Source organism: Carcharodon carcharias, chromosome 18 (genome assembly GCF_017639515.1).
Source record: "Carcharodon carcharias isolate sCarCar2 chromosome 18, sCarCar2.pri, whole genome shotgun sequence".
Taxonomy (NCBI): Eukaryota; Metazoa; Chordata; class Chondrichthyes; order Lamniformes; family Lamnidae; genus Carcharodon; species Carcharodon carcharias.
Window position 1 is genome coordinate 44,640,157 of NC_054484.1, and position 19,040 is coordinate 44,659,196.

Sequence of the window (19,040 nt, forward strand, 5' to 3'; positions counted from 1 at the left end):
TTTATAACATAGCAATAATTTAACAAATGCAGAGCTGAATTAAGTACGTGGAACAACAATTTTACTTTTGCACTACCTTCGCATTAAGCAACCTCACTGGCCTAAATTGAAGAGAGTCCGCAAACATCACTTGAGGGGCATTGGAGAGTCAACTTGAGGTAAAATTTTTTCTATATACATATACACACTTCAGAATGATATTCTTTATTGGGGATAAGGGCTGCAAGCAGTTGGTAATTATCCTTTTAAATTTTGAATATCGGCTTCACCAAATGCTTCTGGATGCAACTTAAAGCTACCTCTAGTCTGATCCCAATTTCAGAAGAGAATTCAGCACCAAATTAAAATTTCAACTTTCATCAAATTATAGGTAGCTTTGCCTGTAAGAAAACGCCCATTAGGTGTGGTACAGAAAATATCCAAACATACTTATGGTTCCGAAGAGTCATATTGGACTCTAAATGCTAAATGTTTCTCCCTCCACAGATGCTGCCAGACCTGAGTTTTTCCAGCACTTTGCTTTTATTTATGCCTGCAGCGTTTCAAGGCAGCAGCTCACCACCACCACCTTCTCAAGGGCAACTTGGAGTGGGCAATAAATACTGGCCTAGCCAGCGAAGCCCGCATCCCAAGAACGAATATAAAAAGGCCTCCTCCTGAGGGCCCCAGCATCACAGATGACAATCTTCAGCCAATTTGATTCAAGAAACAGCTGAAGGCATTGGATGCTAGAAAGGCTATGGGCCCTGACAACACTCCAGCAATAGTACTGAAGACTTGTACTCCAGAGCTAACTGCACCCCTAGCCAAGTTGTCCCAATACAACTACAACACTGGCATCTAACCTGGGCGATTTTCCATACCGCTGGCATGTCCTGCCCACAAAAAGCTGGACAAATCCAATCTGGCCAATTACTGCCCCATCAATCTCAATCATCAGCAAAGTGATGGAAGGTGTCATCGACAGTGCTATCATGTTGCACTTACTCAGTAATATTCTGCTCACTGGTGCTCAGTTTGGATTCTGCCAGGGCCATTCAGCTTCTGACCTCGCTACAGCCTTGGTCCAAACATGGAAACATAAAAGAGTTGAACTCCAGAGGAGAGGTGAGAGTGACTGCCCTTGATGTCAAGACAGCATTTGACTGAGTGTGGCATCAAGGAGCCCTACCAAAACTGAAGTCAATGAGAATCAGAGGCTCTTCAATGGTTGGAGTGATACCTAGTACGAAAGAAGATTTTTTTTTGTGGAGGTCAATCATTTCAGTCACAGGACATCGCTGCAGCAATTTTTTTAGGGTAGTGCCCTAGACTCAACTGTGTTCACCTAGTTCATCAATGACCTTATCTCCATCGCAAGGTCAGAAGTAGGGATGTTTACTGATGGTACCATTCGTGATGACTCAGATATCGAAGCAGTCCATGTCCATATGCAACAAGACTTGGACAACCTTCAGACATGGGCAGATAAGTGGCAAGTAATATTCACGCCACACAAGTGTCAGGCAATGACCATCTCCAACAAAATAGAATCTAACCATCTTCCCTTGACATTCAATTACATTATTATTGCTGAATCCTCCACATGCAACATCCTGGGGTTACCGCGAACAACATCCTGGGGTTACCATTGACCAGAAACTGAACTGGATCAGCCATATAAATACTGTGGCTATGAGGTCAGAAGCTGGAAATCCTACGGTGTGTAACCCACCTCTTAACTCCCCAAAGCCTGCCAGCCATCTACAAGGCACGAGTCAGGAAAGTGATGGAACACTCTCCATTTGCCTGGATGAGTGCAGCTCCAACAAGAAGATTGACGTTATCCAAGACAAAGCATTCCACTTGATTGGCACCCTATCCACACCTTAGACATTCACTCTCTCCACCACAGACACAATGGCAGCAGTGTGCAACATCTACAAGATGCATTGCAGCAATTCACCAAGGCTCCTTTGACAAACACCTTCCAAACCTGAAATCTCTACCGACCTAGAAGGACAAGGGCAGCAGGTACATGGGAACACCACCACGTGTACATTCCCTCCAAGTGACATATTATTCTGATTTGGAAATATATTGCAGTTCATCCTCCGTCACTGGATCCTGGAACCTCCTCCCTCCCCATGGATGCACCTACACCACATGGGACTGCAGGTCAAGAAAGTGGCTCACCACCACCTTCAAGAGCAATTAGGGATGGGCGACACCCATATCTTGTGAAAGAATAAAAATGCACTGAATATCATCTCATTCAAACATAAAAGGGAGCAATGCTAACCTTATAGATCTAGAAGCAAAGTATTAAACAATACTGCCTCAAGCAATAGAGAGAAGAAATTCTAGTACCCTATATAGGTTACCAAATAATTTCATCACAACATTGGAGACATTGTCCAATGATATTCAAAGTGTGTATATTCGTAAGTCTCTTAAGTATCACTTGGTGAGCAAAATATTCCCTTTAATTGATTTTAGCAATTATGCCATGACTTTATAATTGGGGAACAGACAATTAATTGTTTCCTTTACACAGATACCGATTAACGATAGTGCATTGCATCTAACAGCATAATAGATAGGTACCTGAACAGGAACACTATCTTCTACATGTAATAAATCTATCAACCAATATCAAATGGCACTCATTCAATCTGGGTAATTTGTAACAGCAGGGAAAGGATTCTAGATCACTGCTTTTACAGCACCAGAGACTAAAACCTGCTGTCCTGGGTCCAGTATCAGCATATCCAATGTGTGCATCAAGTACATGCCTGGCAAAACATTTGTCGAGCTTAGTTGAAAATGTAATTGCCATTTCTGAGAGATAATTTTTACTCTAAGAAATATAAATAGTTAAGAACAAGAAAATTGGAACTTTTCTTGCAAGCCAATATCCAAGTAGTACAAGTAATCTCATCCACTGAGAAAAGGTACACAAAAGTAGCATGGCTAGTTTTACCTAGTCTCCTGTTATTGGAATCAGATCTGTTTTTGGAACTAAGTTGCACCTGGCCAAAAGCAATGCTGCTGCTTGAAGTCAATCCAAAGCCTTTTTTCAATTCATTCATGTGATTAGGGAATCACTGGTAAAGCTAGTATTTATTACCCATCCCTAAATCATCTGAAGTGGTGGTGGATGAGGCACCTTTTTCGATCCACTGTGCCTTTACACATGTGCTATTACAAATTCGGATTCATACATTTTATCTAGACTGCAGTTGCATCCATTGAAGTTAAACAGTGCTCAATAGCAATTTTTCAACACTGCATTAAAAAGGGCGCTATCACAAATTTTGGGTGTAAATAAATCCCACAACCATATGTTCACTACAATTTAATCAATTGAAAATGACTCACATTTCAATACCAAATTTCTGGGTGCTGGCTGGCTTCACTCAAGTTTTTGATTAAAACATGTGAAAACTTCCAAAAGCTCTGTATAATTAATACAATCTGCTCATTCTATCTAAACAATTTCCAGGTACACAATGTGGATCTGCTGTACTAATCCAATATGCAATGCAGCCATTGTAAATGGTAAATCTCTTACCTATTACTGTAAGACCCATAAAATTGAGATAATGACTGCAGAAAACAGGATTAAAGATGATAACTGGTAATCTTTTGATCTTAAGCAACTGATAACTTTATCAGTTCCTGGAAATGTAAGGGCACAACTTTCCACAGTACCACATCATGGATCATGTAGCCTGGATAAAGCATTTCAAATCCAACCACAGGATTCAAACATTCCACTCTCAAAAGTTTCTTGTTATGAGTTTTCTGGGGTCAGCCATGTATCTGATGTCTACAGAAATATACCATACTTTGATCTTCTATTTAATCTACTGAAAGCACTCCATACTTATGAATTAGGAGCAGGAGTAGGCCATTCAGCCCATCGAGCATGCTCCACCATTCAATAAAATCATGGCTGATCAGATTGTGGCCTCAACTCTACTTTCCTGTCTGCTCCCTATACCCTTTGATTCCCTTCTTATTCAAGAGTTTACCTCTACCTTAAAAATATTCAATGACCCTGCCTCTATCACTCTCTGGGAAAGAAAGTTCCACAACCCTCAGAAAAAAATTTCTCCTCATCTCCGTTAAAAATGGGAGACCCCTTAGTTTCAAACTGTGTCCCCTAGTTCTAGTCTCTTATAAGGGGAAAACATCCTCTTGACATCCATCCTGACAAGTCCCCCTCAGGCTTTTACATGTTTCAATAAGCTCACCTCTCATTCTTCAAAGCTCCAATGGATACTAGCCCAACCAATCCAAACTCCCGATCCCAGAAATCAGTCAAGTGAACCTGCTTTGAACTCCTTCTAAGGATATAATTGCATTTCTTAAATAAGGAGACCAAAACTGTACACAGTACTCCAGATGTGGTCTCACCAATGCCCTGTACAACTGTAGCAAAACAAGCCTACTTTTATATTCCATTCCCGTTGCAATGAATGACGACATTCCATTTATCTTCCTAATATTTGTTGCACCTGCATACTAACTGTGTGATTCATGTTCCAGGACACCCAGATCCCTCCGTACCTCAGTTCAGCAATCTCTCCATTTAGATAATAATGCTTTTCTATTCTTCCTGCCAAATTGGACAAATTCATTCACCCACATTATATTCCATCTACTAAATTTTTGTCCACTTAAGAATGACCCAGTTATGCCAACTCTATTTCTTGTTAGCTAATTAATCCTCTGTCCATGCTAAAATATATTACCCCCTATGCCATGAGCTCTTATTTTGTGTGGTAACCTTTTATGTGGCGCCTTGTCAAATGCCTCATGGAAATCTAAGTACACCACATCCAGAGATTTCCCTTTATCCACGTTGCTTGTTACTTCCTCAAAGAACTCCAATAAATTAATCAAACACTATTTTTGTTTCACAAAACTATGTTGACCCTGCCTATTTGCAATGACATTTTCTAAGTATCCCTCTATAACATTCTTAATAATAGATTTCAGCACTTTCCCTATGACAGATTTTAATCTAACTGGCCTATAGCTTCCTGCTTTTTGTCTCCCTCCAATCTGGAAGAGAAGAATTCACCATCTTCCAATCTGATGGGATCTTTCCAGAGTCTATGGAATTTTGGAAAATCAAAAGCAATACATCTACTATCTCAGCAGCAATTTATTTTAAGGCCCTAGGATGAAGCCCATCAGGGCCTGGGGACTTGAGCTTTTAGTTCTAATAATCAGTGCTCTTTCCCTAGTGATTGTAATGGTCTTAGGTCCCTCCCTCCCTTTCACCTCTTGATTTACAATTATTACTGGGGTGTGAGAAGATGGATGTTATTTTTAAAATATTTTTGGGAATATAGTGGTATCCTGTAAAAAAGGGAGTGTGTGCAATTAAGCTGGGGTCAGGTTAGTAAAGACAGCTTGTTTGTGGGAGCACAGATGAAAAGTAAAGGTGCTAAATGCATGCATTTGTAATGAAAGGCTATGGTGAAGCTGAATGTACAAGTAAATAGGTTGGGTTTGAAATTTGCATTATAAGTAAGAACTTGACTTTTCAGCTGTTGAATTTCAAAGGGAGTTTGGAAGTGACATGGGACTTTTACAATTTACTAAGGTTTCATAAGTAGACAAGGGAAGGTTATTAAATTTTATTTTACCCAAAAGTAGAGGCAATATGAAAACATTAACAATTTTTATATTTTGGAAAAATTGAGTCCTAATAGATTCTATAATAGATTTCAGTACTTTCCCTTTGACAGGTTTTTATCTAACTGGTCTGTGGAGTCTAAGATCAAAGGGAAAAAAGATATTTAAGGAAAGGTGTTGCGTTGAGTTGTATTGGCTGTGTTGAGAAAGATGGCCTGAGGCCAACTCTGTGATGAGACAAGTTATGAATCTGAAGCAGCCATCCAATTTCAAGCTAGAAAAGTTTTTGCTTTCAGGGCGCAGTCTGTTCCTGAGCTTCCTTTGGTTTTTTTTCCAAACAACAAAGTGGAAGAGAGTGAGTAGTCATGTGGTATACTTTAATAAAGTAGCAGCAGGTTTTGCCTTGGATAATATTACTGGATTTTTATGATTAAAAATCTTTAAGAGAGCTGTTGCCAAGTAATTTATTTGCGTGTTCTGACCAAGTGGGTTTTTTGAGGACTGTTTTGTAAGACTGTTTTAACTGTGTATTTAAGTTTTTTTTTCTTCTTGTTAATAAATCTTTTAAATGTTAAAATCCTCAAAGTGTAACTGGGATTCCATATTTCTGGGATCACTAGTTTTCCTCTAGTTTTCAAAATACAAAATAAAAGTTACCAGTAAGACAAGTTTCCCTCTGGGATTTGGCTTGCTCAGCAAATACCATCAGCTGCTGTCGTAACAGGTGTTTTTGTATCCTCTATAGTGAGAGCAGATGTAAAATATTTGTTTAATTAATTTGCCATTTCCTTATTTCCATTATTAGCTATTCAGACTCACTCACTAGAGGACCAACTCGCACCTTAGTTACTCCTTTCAAATACCTGTAAGAAACACTTCTGTTTATATTTCTGGCTAGCTTTCTCTCGAACACTAATTACTCCCTCAGTTTATTTTTTAAAAAATATATTCTGTCTAATCTTCTTACCTGCCATAATCTTTGTAGAATTGAATGTTCTTTCTTTCAATTTGATACTATCTTTAACTTCCTTAGTTAGCCACAGATGGCATGACCTTACCCTAGAGTCTTTCTTTCTCACTGGAATGTGCCTTTGCTGAGTATTATAAAATATCTTCTTAAAATGTTTGCCACTGCATCTCTACTGATCGCTCTTAACCTAATTTTCCAGTTCACTTTAGCCAGCTCTGTCTTCAGACCCTTGTAATTGCCCTTATTTAAGTTTAAAACAATAGTCTTAGACCTGCTCTTCTCTCACTCAAGTGGAGTGCAAAATTCAAACATGTTATGATCAGTTACATGCAGGTGTCTTTACTAGGAGGTCATTAATTAATCCTGTCTCGCTGCATATTACCAGATCTAGAATAGCCTGCTCTCCGGTTGACTGTAGAATATGCTATTCTAAGAAACTGTCCTGAAAACTATGAACTCATCTTCCAGACTACCTTTGCCAATCAGATTTGTCCAATCTAAATGTAGATTAAAATCACCTATGATTATTGCCATAGCTTTTTCAAAGCCCTCATTATTGCCTCCTGTACACCCTGTCCTACAGTATGGTTACTGTTAGAGGGCCTATAATCTACTCCCACAAGTGACCTCCTACCTTTACTATTTTGTTTCTCTACCCCTGATTCTGTATCTTGACCTTTAGAATTAAGGTCATCCCTCTCTAATGTACTAAAGCCATCTTTTATTAGCAGATGTACCCCTCCACCTTTTCCTAGCCTCTTGTACTTCTGAAATGTCATGTACTGTTGAATATTCAGGTCCCACCAATCTTGCAGCCATGTCTCTGTAATAGCCATCAGGTCATACATATTTATTTCTATTTGAGCTCTTAATTCAACTGTTTTATTACAAATGCTATAGGCATTTAGATACAGAGCCTTTAGTTCTGTTCTTTTACTATTTTCGTAAACTCTAGCCTTATCTGCTGGCTCATTCTTATGTTCGTACATTTTGTCCTTTCTTGCCAGAGTCTGATCATCATTCCCCTTATTGCTACCTTGCTCTCTCTTGCCTTGTCTTCTCTCTTTAAATTATCACATCTTCCCACATTTGATCCCTTGTCCCCTATTTTAGGTTAAAATCCTCTCCATCACCCTAGTTAGACAAGTTACCAGAACATTGGCCCCAGCACGGTTCAGGTGAAGACCATCCCAATGGTGCAGCTTCACTTTCCCCAGAACTGGGTGCGAGTGCCCCATGAATCAAAACCCATTTGTCCCACACCAATCGCTGAGCCATGCATTTAACTCTCTAACCTTATTTACCCTAAGCCAATTTGTTCATGGCTCAGGTAATAATCCTAAAATGATTACCTTTGAGCTCCTGCTTTTCAATTTAGCCTCTAGCTGCTCATACTCCCTAAACAGAATCTCTTTCCTGGTCATACCTATGTTGTTGGTACCACCATGGACCACAGCCACTGGATTCTCCCCCTCCCACTGCAAGATCCTCTCCAGCTCAGAGCATATGTCCCAAACTCTGGCACCTACACAGTCTTCTGGATTCTCACTCTTAACTGCAGGGAACTGTGTCTATCACCCTGACTATGCTGTCCCCAACTACCACCACATTCCTATCAATCTCCCCTGCTTGAATGGGTTCCTATGCCATGGTGCCAGAGTCAGTTCGCTCATCCGCCCCCCTCCCCCTCCCCCTCCCCTAAGCGCCCTCCCCCTGCTTTTGTCCATACAGGTTGCAAGCTGTACAATTGCAAGTGCTGAGGGTCCTCCTACCTTTTGTATCCCATTACCTGCCTGACTTACAATCACACGTTCCTGTCTCTGACCACCTACCTGAATAAAGCATCCAGATAACTTCACCTTCCCTCGCATTGTCCACAGCTCGGCCTCTAGCCCAATGGCTCTGAGTTGAAGCTCCACTTACCACAGACTCGTTTGCCCTGGATCACACTAGTATCCAAAAGTTCCCACGTTCTGAAGTCACAACACATCACCTGCCCTGCCATCCTTATTGTCTTAATTAAGTAATTAATTAAAAAAAAAATATTGCTCTCACCACCACTTTACCAATTTAAACCTCAGTAATCTAATAAACCTCACCACTTAAGAACAAAATAAATAGTGACTCACTCGTTTTTTGTTCCCCTTTTGCTGGTGTCTCTTAAGGGTTACAGTAAAGTCCCACACCAGATTCCCCATTGCATGGGCAATTGTTTGCTTATCTGCATTTTCTTTCCTCTCTCTCATTAAAGACACTTTATTCTAAATGAAACTTATTCCATTAGCTATGACAGCAGAGACCTTGGCAAGTTTTAACAGAATTTTCTCCCCATCAGGGAAAAATTCAGGAGCGGGGGCGTGTGAAATATAGAAAAATAAAATTTCCCTGACATGTCCCCTCATGTGACACTGTTATGAGTTGGAACATGTCCAACACTTTTAATCAAACTTTTATTACATTTTTAAAAAACCTACATGAAACCTCATCCCGCCCGTGGAAACCTCATCCCGCCCATGAATGAGGTTTCATGCTTTTTCTGAAGCCCACCAGGGGTCCCAGCCTGCCCAGCAACTTTAAAGTTGGAAGGGCAGGTCCTTTAATTACCTCAATTAGATTTTAAATGGCCTCAGTTGGCCGTTGACAGGTCGGCGGACGCACAGCTGATTTGGCTGTGCCCCTGCCGACCTGAAAATTGAAGTGACGCAGCATGACGTCGGGAGTTCCGCCCGACATCATCCCATGTTATTTTTCGTATCGGCAAGCGGGTCCCGCCCCCTGCACTCAATATCTTGCCCTTGATGTCAAAGTCTCTGGAATCGGATTCCTTCCATTAGTCCTGGTAGTGGACGTTTAATTCTATTTTTTAAGCACTTTTCAACAGGGACGAGAAGCGGTGCCTGGGAGGTTGTAGCTGAAGTACAGCCCAGAGAGATTAACCTGTTAATGTCTCACTCTCTCGGTCCAGAGCCGCAATAAAGGCTCTGTTCAACTTTGAAATGTCCACCAGTTTACTTGTCTTTTTATACAAAAGGCTTGTCTGCCAGTTTTGGAGGTGATTCGGGTTTTTCTTAAATGAGGATTTTTTTTAAAAAAACTTTTCAATACATGTCTTGGATGTTAAAAAAGCAGAGGCAGATTATTTTCTTACAACTCAAGAGGCTCCCCCCATCAGTTCCATAGCACAATTTGCTGTACAGTAACTGCACACACCAAGGCTGCCCTCGCATTGCTGGAACCTATTTAATTGACTCCCATTGTAAAGCAAGTTCATCGTTTGCGAGGCTTCAGTGATACTTAACAACACCCCCGCACGGCCCCACAAATGGCAGGATTTCACTTTTTTTTTAATGGTTTTCCTAAATTACAGTTCTTTACAGACATTCTCTAACAAAAGTTACTCAACAACCAACAAACTTATAGTTTGCATGTGATGTCACTTGATTTCCCCACCAACCCCTCCCCCCACCACCCTAAACTCAGCATGTGCCTACTCCTGCAGGTCCACCTATCCCAACTCCCTCTAGGTAAGTGAAGGCCCCAAGGCAGAGTATCGCTTCACCTTCTCCTCTGCAGGTCTGCTTTTCTGCACTGCCTCTCCTGACTCCCACCTGTAGGATTTCTGGTTAAGTGTTGAGTGGCCAAGGAAGGTGCATTCATAACTCGGCCAAACAGGTTGTGTATCAACTTGTAAAGAAAATTAGAGCCTCTACCATCAGTATTCACAGCTCTGGACTACAACATGCATGTAAAAATTGCAGGTTGATACAGCAACTCTGAATCCTTGGGGGCTGGTTGGCTCAGTTGGCTAGATTTATTTATTTTTAAAAAATTCATTCACAGGATGTGGGCATCGCTAACTAGGCCAGCATTTATTGTCCATCCCCAATTGTCCTAGAGAAGGTGGTGGTGAGCTGCCTCTTCCTGCAATCCATGTGGTGTAGGTACACCCACAGCACTGTTAGGGAGGGAGTTCCAAGATTTTGACCCAGAGACAGCGAAGGAATGATCTATTTCCAAGTTTGGTTGGTGAGTGGCTTGGAGGGGAACTTGCAGATGGTGGTGTTCCCATGTGACTGCTGCCTTTGCAGCCAACAGCACAAGGTTCGATCCCCATTCCAGCTGGAGTGGATTCAGGGCCTGCCTTCTTGCCCTACCTACGGTGGAAGTCGTGGCACTGCGGCATGGACCTACCTTTGGGCAGAGAACTGAAGTAGTAGTAGTATGGAGTACACATTCTGTCTCTCCATTAAATCCACAGAGCTTAGGTTGGTAGAGGGACCCCAAGTTTTAAGAAAGTCCAAGTGTAAAATACAGTACCACTCAAGTCTTGTAAACTAAAAACATGCACCTTAACAGAAAAGATCACTGGTAAGACTTTGTTCTGCAAGGTCACATGGAGCCGAGTAGAAAGAATCTTGATACCCTTCTATTAGAAGGTCAGGCTGATTGGTTGATTAACAGTGCCTGGAATACCATCTGCTGCGTAGCTGAGGATATTGGAGAACTTGCTTCATTCTGAATTTCTATTAGCAAGGGCACCTCCTCTTTTTGAGTCACCTCAGCTCAAAAGTAACAAAAGTAGGTCTTAGAAGGTTGTAAAGTAAGTTGATTTACTTCAATTTACATTTAAGCATTCTGTCAAACTGGAATTACTGTAAACTTGCAAGAAATTGTGATGGGCAGCAGGATCCTTCACTTTACATTGCATGAAGTGAAAAGTAATTTGCATCTAAGTTATTTCAAATGTTTCCCATTATTGCCATTGAAGTTCCACCAAGCAAATTCTCAACCTGTTCCTATCCCAAAGCTGAAGTAGCTCACAAACTTGATATTGTGACAAGTATCTAATTTATAGTTCATGTTAATATTTTAGAGGTAATTTTTAGTTCTGGTAAGATTAAAGTTTAACTGTAAAAAAATGGGATAAATGCAACTAAAGCAGCTGGCAGTCTATTACACATAAAAGGGTGGGGCCATGTTCACTTAAGGGGTTAAAGGTGAGAGCCAAAAAACAGGTGAGCTGACTTAGCTGGAGACATGATGGCTACATTGCTTGCAAAAAAAAAATGCAGTCCACAGATGTTTTGTTTTGGGAGTTAGAGGTAAATTAGTTTAAAAGCATTCAGTAAACCCTGGAAAGGCACATCATCATGGAGACAGAGCTTAAGAAGATTTTCTAGTTTCAATTTATCAGAGTGTTCTGCAGCAGGGGAAGGGGACATCCCGAAAGGGTGCTGCTGTTAGCATGCTCCACGCCGTAAGGGTTCAAAGAAGTCCTGGGAACCTTTGGTGCAACCGAGAGTTACAGTATGGACCTTGTGTAGTTTGTAACTTACAGAGCAGCCCTGGGAGCTGTTAGCAGTCCTAGGGGCTGAGGAGGTGGTATGTAGTCACTGGTTCCATGCTGGAGAAGGTTAGAGCTCAGAAGAAGCCCTGGTAGCCATTTATAGTTCAGTGCAGCCGAGAGACCGGAGTTCAGAGAAACTCTAGGGCAGTGCGAGCTTAGTGAAGCTAGCAATCTGCAAAAGAGCTGGAATTGTGTTGGTAATTAGAGGCAGAAGTGCAGTTTTGTGAACCCCGTGGGATGCAATCTCAGAAGAGACTGAACCATCAGGAGGTGAGCAAGTATTGCGGCAGTCCAAGTCAAAACGGCTTTTGAGGAAATTCAAAAGTGAAGAGTTGAAATCCCTCGTGAGGGAGACAGTTTTAATGAGATTTTGAGACTCAGTGGTCACTGATGAATGGGTGGGTTGCAGAGAAATTTGTGGGATCTGTCTTGATCACATCTGCCATTTAATGTGCAGTGTGGTGTGTTCAACCATAGTTTGCCTGTTAGTTCATATTTACCTTGTTAATTCAGATATTGTAAATTGTTTTACTTTACCAACTTTGTGTGGTAAAGTTTATTTTGTTTGTTTAAAACCATGGAATCTTGGAGCACTATTCTCTAGTGGGTAACTAGCAGTAAACCAGGTCCTGCATTATTCATTTAGTGGGGAGACGGTGACATAGTGGTAATGTCGTTGGATTACTAATCCAGAAACCCAGGCTAATGCTCTGGGGACATGGGTTCAAATCCCACCACAGTGGAATTTAAATTCAGTTAGTAAATCTAGAATATACAGCTAGTCTCAGTAATAGCAATCACTGTTGTAAAAACCCATCTGATTCACTAATGTCCTTTAGAGAAGGAAATCTGCCATCCCTACCTAGTCTGATCTATGTGTGACTCCAGACCTACAGCAATGTGGTTGATTCTTAACTGCCCTCTGAAAGGTCTAATCATTGATGTATTTAATAGCAAGGTCAATTCAAGGGATGGGCAACAAATGCTGGCCTTGCCAGCAACGCCCACATCCCATCCCATGAATGAAAAAAAAACTGGGATTTCAAACTGTGTCTACTTTAAATGAAAAGTTACTGGCCCGGATTGCAATATTGAGATGTTGGAGAGATAGCAATTTGCTTGGTGGAGCTTCAATGGCAGTAATGAAAGTTATTTAAAATAACTTGGCTGCAAATCACTATTCGCTTCATGCAATGTCAAGTGAAGGATCCTGCTGCCCATCCCAATTTCTTTAAATTTAAAGTTTAGACAATTCATTTATATTCTCATATCTATTTTGTTGCAGCTTTAATACTTCTGTGAGAACCCACTCTTGCCTTTATCATATACTACAAAAGCCAAGTCAAACTCAATTATTCTCTTGCTTTTATATTGTACTTACAGAATGCATGCAGTTACACCAGCAAAATAACACCAATACCAGTGACAATATATATTTTAAAAATTTACAGCAGGCCAAGAGTGAAAAGCACAGCAGCCTTCCTGCTAGGTAGCAGACATCCACTGTTACCACATAGTCCCACGTATATCAGGCTAGATTCTCTTCTGTGCCACAACTGTCCCATCATTTTTGTACAGATTCTGCCTTCAAGCCATTCACATCCCAGAATCCAAAGATGCAACATGCTTGGGCATCAGTGTGTTGTTCCACAAAGCTATAGGATATAGGTTTGATTTTTCCATATTATTGAATTTCAGATCTCAGCCATACTCCACTTAATACTAACTGATGGGAAATCCTGCATTGTAAGATAACATAATTATTATGTTTTTTCCTCTTCCACTACATGGAAGCAACCAACATAGAAAGTCCAAGCTGCAGAGATTGGTGTGTCACACTTGCCACTAAATGCTGGGGTACAAATTAATACTCAATTCTACAGGCAGAAAGTCCCATACTTTATAATGGTAGAGTCTTTTACAACACAGAATTGAGCTTTTGTTTGGAGTACAGATTGTGCCTGGCCAATCACATATCACTTAGGAGTTTGTAACAGAACAGGTAATCAATTACATCCAATCTCAGAACGTATAGGGCCAGGAAATAAAACAAAGTTCTGTTCACTTGAGTATAGAAAATTGAGGGGTGACCTGATATAGATGTTTAAAAAAAATGTTGACAACATAAATACAGAGAAATTATTTCCTCTAGTGAGGGTATTGAGAACAAGGTCTTGAAATTAAAATTAGGCTGTTCAGAAGCAAAATCAGAAAGCACTTACACACAGGAATGTTAGAATTCTGAACCTCTTCCCCCAAAAAAGCTGGGACCGAGTCATTCAGTCACTTCACAAAAATCCAAGGGACAGATGTTCCTATGTTCTAAAACATTATTCCTTTTGCATTAAAGGTCTTCAATTTGCCAATGTGAATTCTAGTAATGCAGCAACAGGAAGAGCATACACCCATCACACTTTTCAACAAGTAAAATTTGGCAAAATAAAGTAATTCAGTTTCTGTTTTCTGATATAACCATTGCAATTTGGATCTGTCAGAATAAAAAGATAGATGTTGTTTATTGCAAATGTCACAACCAGAGCCTTTGCCATCATAGATGATGCAGGTTCCATACACAGACTGGTAGCACACCTGCTTCTTGACCATTCCAGTGAATCTTCACAACATTCTTTTTCTTTCCCACCATACTACTCTTCACCACCCACTCACACACCACATACAAATGGACCTAAAAACTGTTCATTCTTTCGCTCTCAAGTACTGATTGAAGTGTTCCAGTCATCCTTTGAGTGCTTTTTTTTTTTAAGTGTACTTTGGACATTGTGCATCATTTACAAAAAAACTAAATAAAACAAACTTACTTACCCTTGAATTTAGCTATTTTATCTCCATTTTGAGTAGCACTGAGCAGCAGTACAAATGCAAGGTTATGTTAAAATTGCAAAGAACACTGGTTCGGCCTCAGTTGGAACATCGTGCCAAGTTCGGTGTGGCACACTTTAGGAAAGATGTGAAGGCATTAGAGAAAGTGCAGAAAAGATTAATGAAAACAGTTCCAGGAATAAGATTGGAGAGGTTGGGATTGCTTTCCTTGGAGAAGAGAATTTATAAGAGTTATACTAAATCATGAGGAATCTGATCAGGTTGATAGGGAAAACTATTCCCATTTGTGGAAGGATAAGAACAAGAGGGCACAGATTTAAGCTAACTGGCAAAAGAAGCAATGGACACACGAGGAAAAACATTTTCATGCAGCAGGTGGTTGGATCTGGAATGTACTGAGTGTGTGATGGAGGCAGATTCAACTGAGGCATTTAAGAGGGATTTGGATTATTACCTGAAAAGGAGAACACGCAGGGCTACAGGGAGAAGGCCAGGGAGTGGCACTAGGTCAACTGCTCCTTCAGAGAGCCAGTGCAGCCAGGATGAGCCAAATGGCCTCCTTCCATACTGTAACCACTGTGATTCTGCAATGTTAAATTTTGCATTTTGCTCAACCTGCTGCTGAAAATGCCTCACATACATACTAACAAGGTAGGTTTATCAAATGAGAGGAACAAGAGTTTACAGTACAAACAGGTATCCAATCTAGAAAAAAATGCTTAGAGTCTGTTGGCTCATATTTCACTAATTAAACTCCCCATTTTTCAAGTTGGGGACCTCAAACTGGAAATTGAATATATCAATGGTTAGACATTTCAGCTAACATTAGGACCAGCTCAAGATCTAGACAACTATGGTTAACATTAGATTGTGGTCACTGGGCTGAAATAAAACATTTACTAAACCCATGAAACTTTGAGAGTAAAAGATCGACCCATATCTGAACCAAAACAGAAGTTTAAATGTACCCAATATTCCAGTCATTATCAAAACAGAAATAATAAACCATAATGTTAAAATCATTTTTCAAAACCAAACTAATGAATACAGATTTGAGATAATTGGCGACAAACCCAAAATATACCATATAGAGTACACTTCTTTAGGTCTTTCACATTTTTCATAAACACTATGATTGACCTTTACTAATGACAAAAATGAATAACACTATACATTAAAAAAAATTTATATTGTGATAAAGTGACAGGAAACATAACCTGCACTGCTCAGTTATTTCACAGAACTATAGAAGTTATAAAGGGGCCTTTAGGCACATGACTGCTCCAGTACTAGCTCTTCAAATGGTACCATAAGTCATAGGAGCAGAAATTAGGCCATTCGGCCCATCGTATCTGCTGCGCCATTCAATCATGGCTGATAAGTTTCTCAAACCCATTCTCCCGCCTTCTCCCCATAACCTTTGATCCCCTTACCAATCAAGAACCTATCTATCTCAGTCTTAAATACACTCAATGATCTAGCCTCCACAGCCTTCTGTAGCAATGAATTCCATAGATTCACCACTCTCTGGCTAAAGAAGTTTCTCCTCATCTCTGTTCTAAATGGTCTTCCCTTTACTCTGAGGCTGTGCCCTCGGATCCTAGTCTCTCCTACTAATGGAAACATCTTCCCCACGTCCACTCTATCCAGGCCTTTCAGTATTCTGTAAGTTTCAATCAGATCCCCCCTCATCCTTCTAAGTTCCATCAAGTATAGACCCAGACTCCTCAAACGTTCCTCATATGTTAAGCCTTTCATTCCTGGGATTGTTCTCGTGAACCTCCTCTGGACCCTCTCCAGGGCCAGCACATCCTTCCTGAGATACAGGGCCCAAAATTGCTAACAATATTCTAAATGTGGTCTGACCAGAGCCTTATAAAGCCTCAGCAGCACATCCCTGCTTTTATATTTTAGTCCTCTCGAAATAAATGCCAACATTGCATTTCTCTTCCTAACTACCGACTCAACCTGCAAGTTAACCTTAAGAAAATCCTGGACTAGGACTCCCAAGTCCCTTTGCACTCCAGATTTCTGAATTCTCTCCCCATTTAGAATATAGTCTATGCCTCTATTCTTCCTACTAAAGTGCATGACCTCACACTTCCCCACATTGTATTCCATCTGCCACTTCTTTGCCCATTCTCCTAACCTGTCTAAATCATTCTGCAGCCTCCCCGCCTCCTCAATACTACCTGTCCCTCCACCTATCTTTGTATCATCTGCTAACTGAGCCAGAATGCCCTCAGTTCCTTCATCTAGATCATTAATGTATAAAGTGAAAAGTTGTGGTCCCAACACTGACCCTTGTGGAACTCCATTAGTCACCGGCCGCCATCCTGAGAAGGACCCCCTTATCCCCCACTCTCTGCCTCCTGCCAAACAGCCAATCTTCTATCCACGCTAGCACCTTGCCTCTAATACCTTGGGATCTTATCTTACTGAGCAGCCTCCTGTGCGGCACCTTGTCAAAGGCCTTAGACCATCTACTCCATTCCTATGTTCCAGGTCTTTTTCTATATACTTTTATGTACTTGTTTTTCAAAGACTTAATCAAGGTCCCTTTATTGCAATAACCTCCACTCCAAAAGCCACTTGTCATAAAGCATATTCTAATAACTCAGGTAGATAAACAGTTCTAATAATTTTTTTTTTTAAAAAGTGATAATTCTCAGTTTATTCACCCAATTCAACAACTGATGACGAAATCTTGCATTACATTATTCACTCAAAACTTTTCAGTTTTGAAAATACTTTAAATTCCCTTAATTTTCCCATTACAGTGATAAAGAGCCAGCTTTTCAAACATTTCTTCATAATACCACATTCCAAGCATCATTCTGGTGACTCTTTATTGCATTCCCTCTTTCCTGCACCACCCGTTTCCAATTCGGGAGATCAAGGTGGCTTCTAAAAAAATCATTTATTTCAAGTTATATATTTATTTTTTGTAATTAAAGTCAATTGTTTATGCTTGATTTATGGATCAACACAAATCTTTTTGGTCTCATGGTGGCTGGGGAAGGGTGGGTGAGAAGAAGAGGGAATTGCAACAACAATTACATAACATCAGCACCCTTTTGTTGTATTTCAGACAGACTAATGCAGTTTCCAAATCAACGCTATCTTCAGCTCATCGTTTATGGAAGAAACGTATCTACTTCAAGTTTAATTCTTGGGGTTGAAATTGCAGATGTGTCACTACCAACTGCAATTAAACACCGTAAACTATGAATAGTTGGAACGTCCTTATAATGAACTAGATTTTTCTACCATTTAGTAGTCAATAAGCATTTCTGCAAACAAAATTTCAGAAACAAAGATAAAAATAAATTGCAACATCTATATCATCACAAAAAACAAAATTAAGAAAATAAATAACTGGATCCCAAACGTAAGGTTTTATGTAAAATATAAGGAAAAAAAAGTTCTGGAAGCATTGAAAGTTTTGAAGAATGTTCTTTGATCTTTTAAACACATTGAGACCATGCAGCACAGAACTGCTCTGCAGACACTTACACATCAATGTTCCGGGAATGAGACCGTTTCACAACGATCGACTCAGGGCCGTAAGAGTATTCAATCAAAACGAAAACATCAGCCTCCTAAAGGGGGGAAAATTACATTAGTTTGAATACTCGCCCCCCTCCCAAAAATTGTTTAAATTCGACCACAAACCGATCAGCTGGACGACGTGGCGGTCCCTAAACTGCACTGCAACCAAGCTTAATATCGGAAATCCCGCCCACGATGTACACGTTGATTGGTGGAAACACAGGGAGCGACAGAGTGTTTCACACGCCGATTGGTCAGTTATCCGATGATCGCATCGTGTTTCCGGCAGTTAAGTTTGTGTTTCACCTCAGTGGATTCGAGTACAGCGGAAGCAGCGCCAAAGAGAGGAGCTCGAGTGGGCGGGGTATCGGCTGATTGGCAGATGTGCCTCTCCCGGTGGAGATGATGAGGGGCGGGGGGAGGGAGGGGGTTTCCTTTATCTGCGGGAACCGATCCGCCTCGAGCTGTTTTGAATGGAGGCTGTGCGCGGTCGAGGGTGGGGACAAACCTGTTGAGCTCCTTCTTGTCAAAACAGTAGAGCAAGACAGTGTAGCTGCTAGAAATGTGAAACGAAAACGGAAAATGCTGGAAATACTCGGCATGTCTGGCAGTATAGAATAGGATGGTTACAATGCAGAAGGAGGCCATTCAGCCAGTCGTGTCTGTGCGGACTGCAAAAGCAACAGCCGTACAAATGTG

General features: G+C 40.7%; 1 protein-coding gene across 2 annotated transcripts in view; it reads right to left on the minus strand.

Annotated features, from left to right (window-relative positions):
- The window catches only part of tmem39a (transmembrane protein 39A), a 69,617-nt gene extending 51,104 nt beyond the window's left edge, over positions 1-18,513 (minus strand). For both annotated transcript variants that reach the window (XM_041211679.1, XM_041211678.1), the window contains exon 1: positions 18,306-18,513. The gene's annotated coding sequence lies outside the window, so the exon portion shown is untranslated. The remainder of the gene's footprint in view (positions 1-18,305) is intronic.
- Between the last annotated feature and the right edge of the window lie 527 nt (positions 18,514-19,040).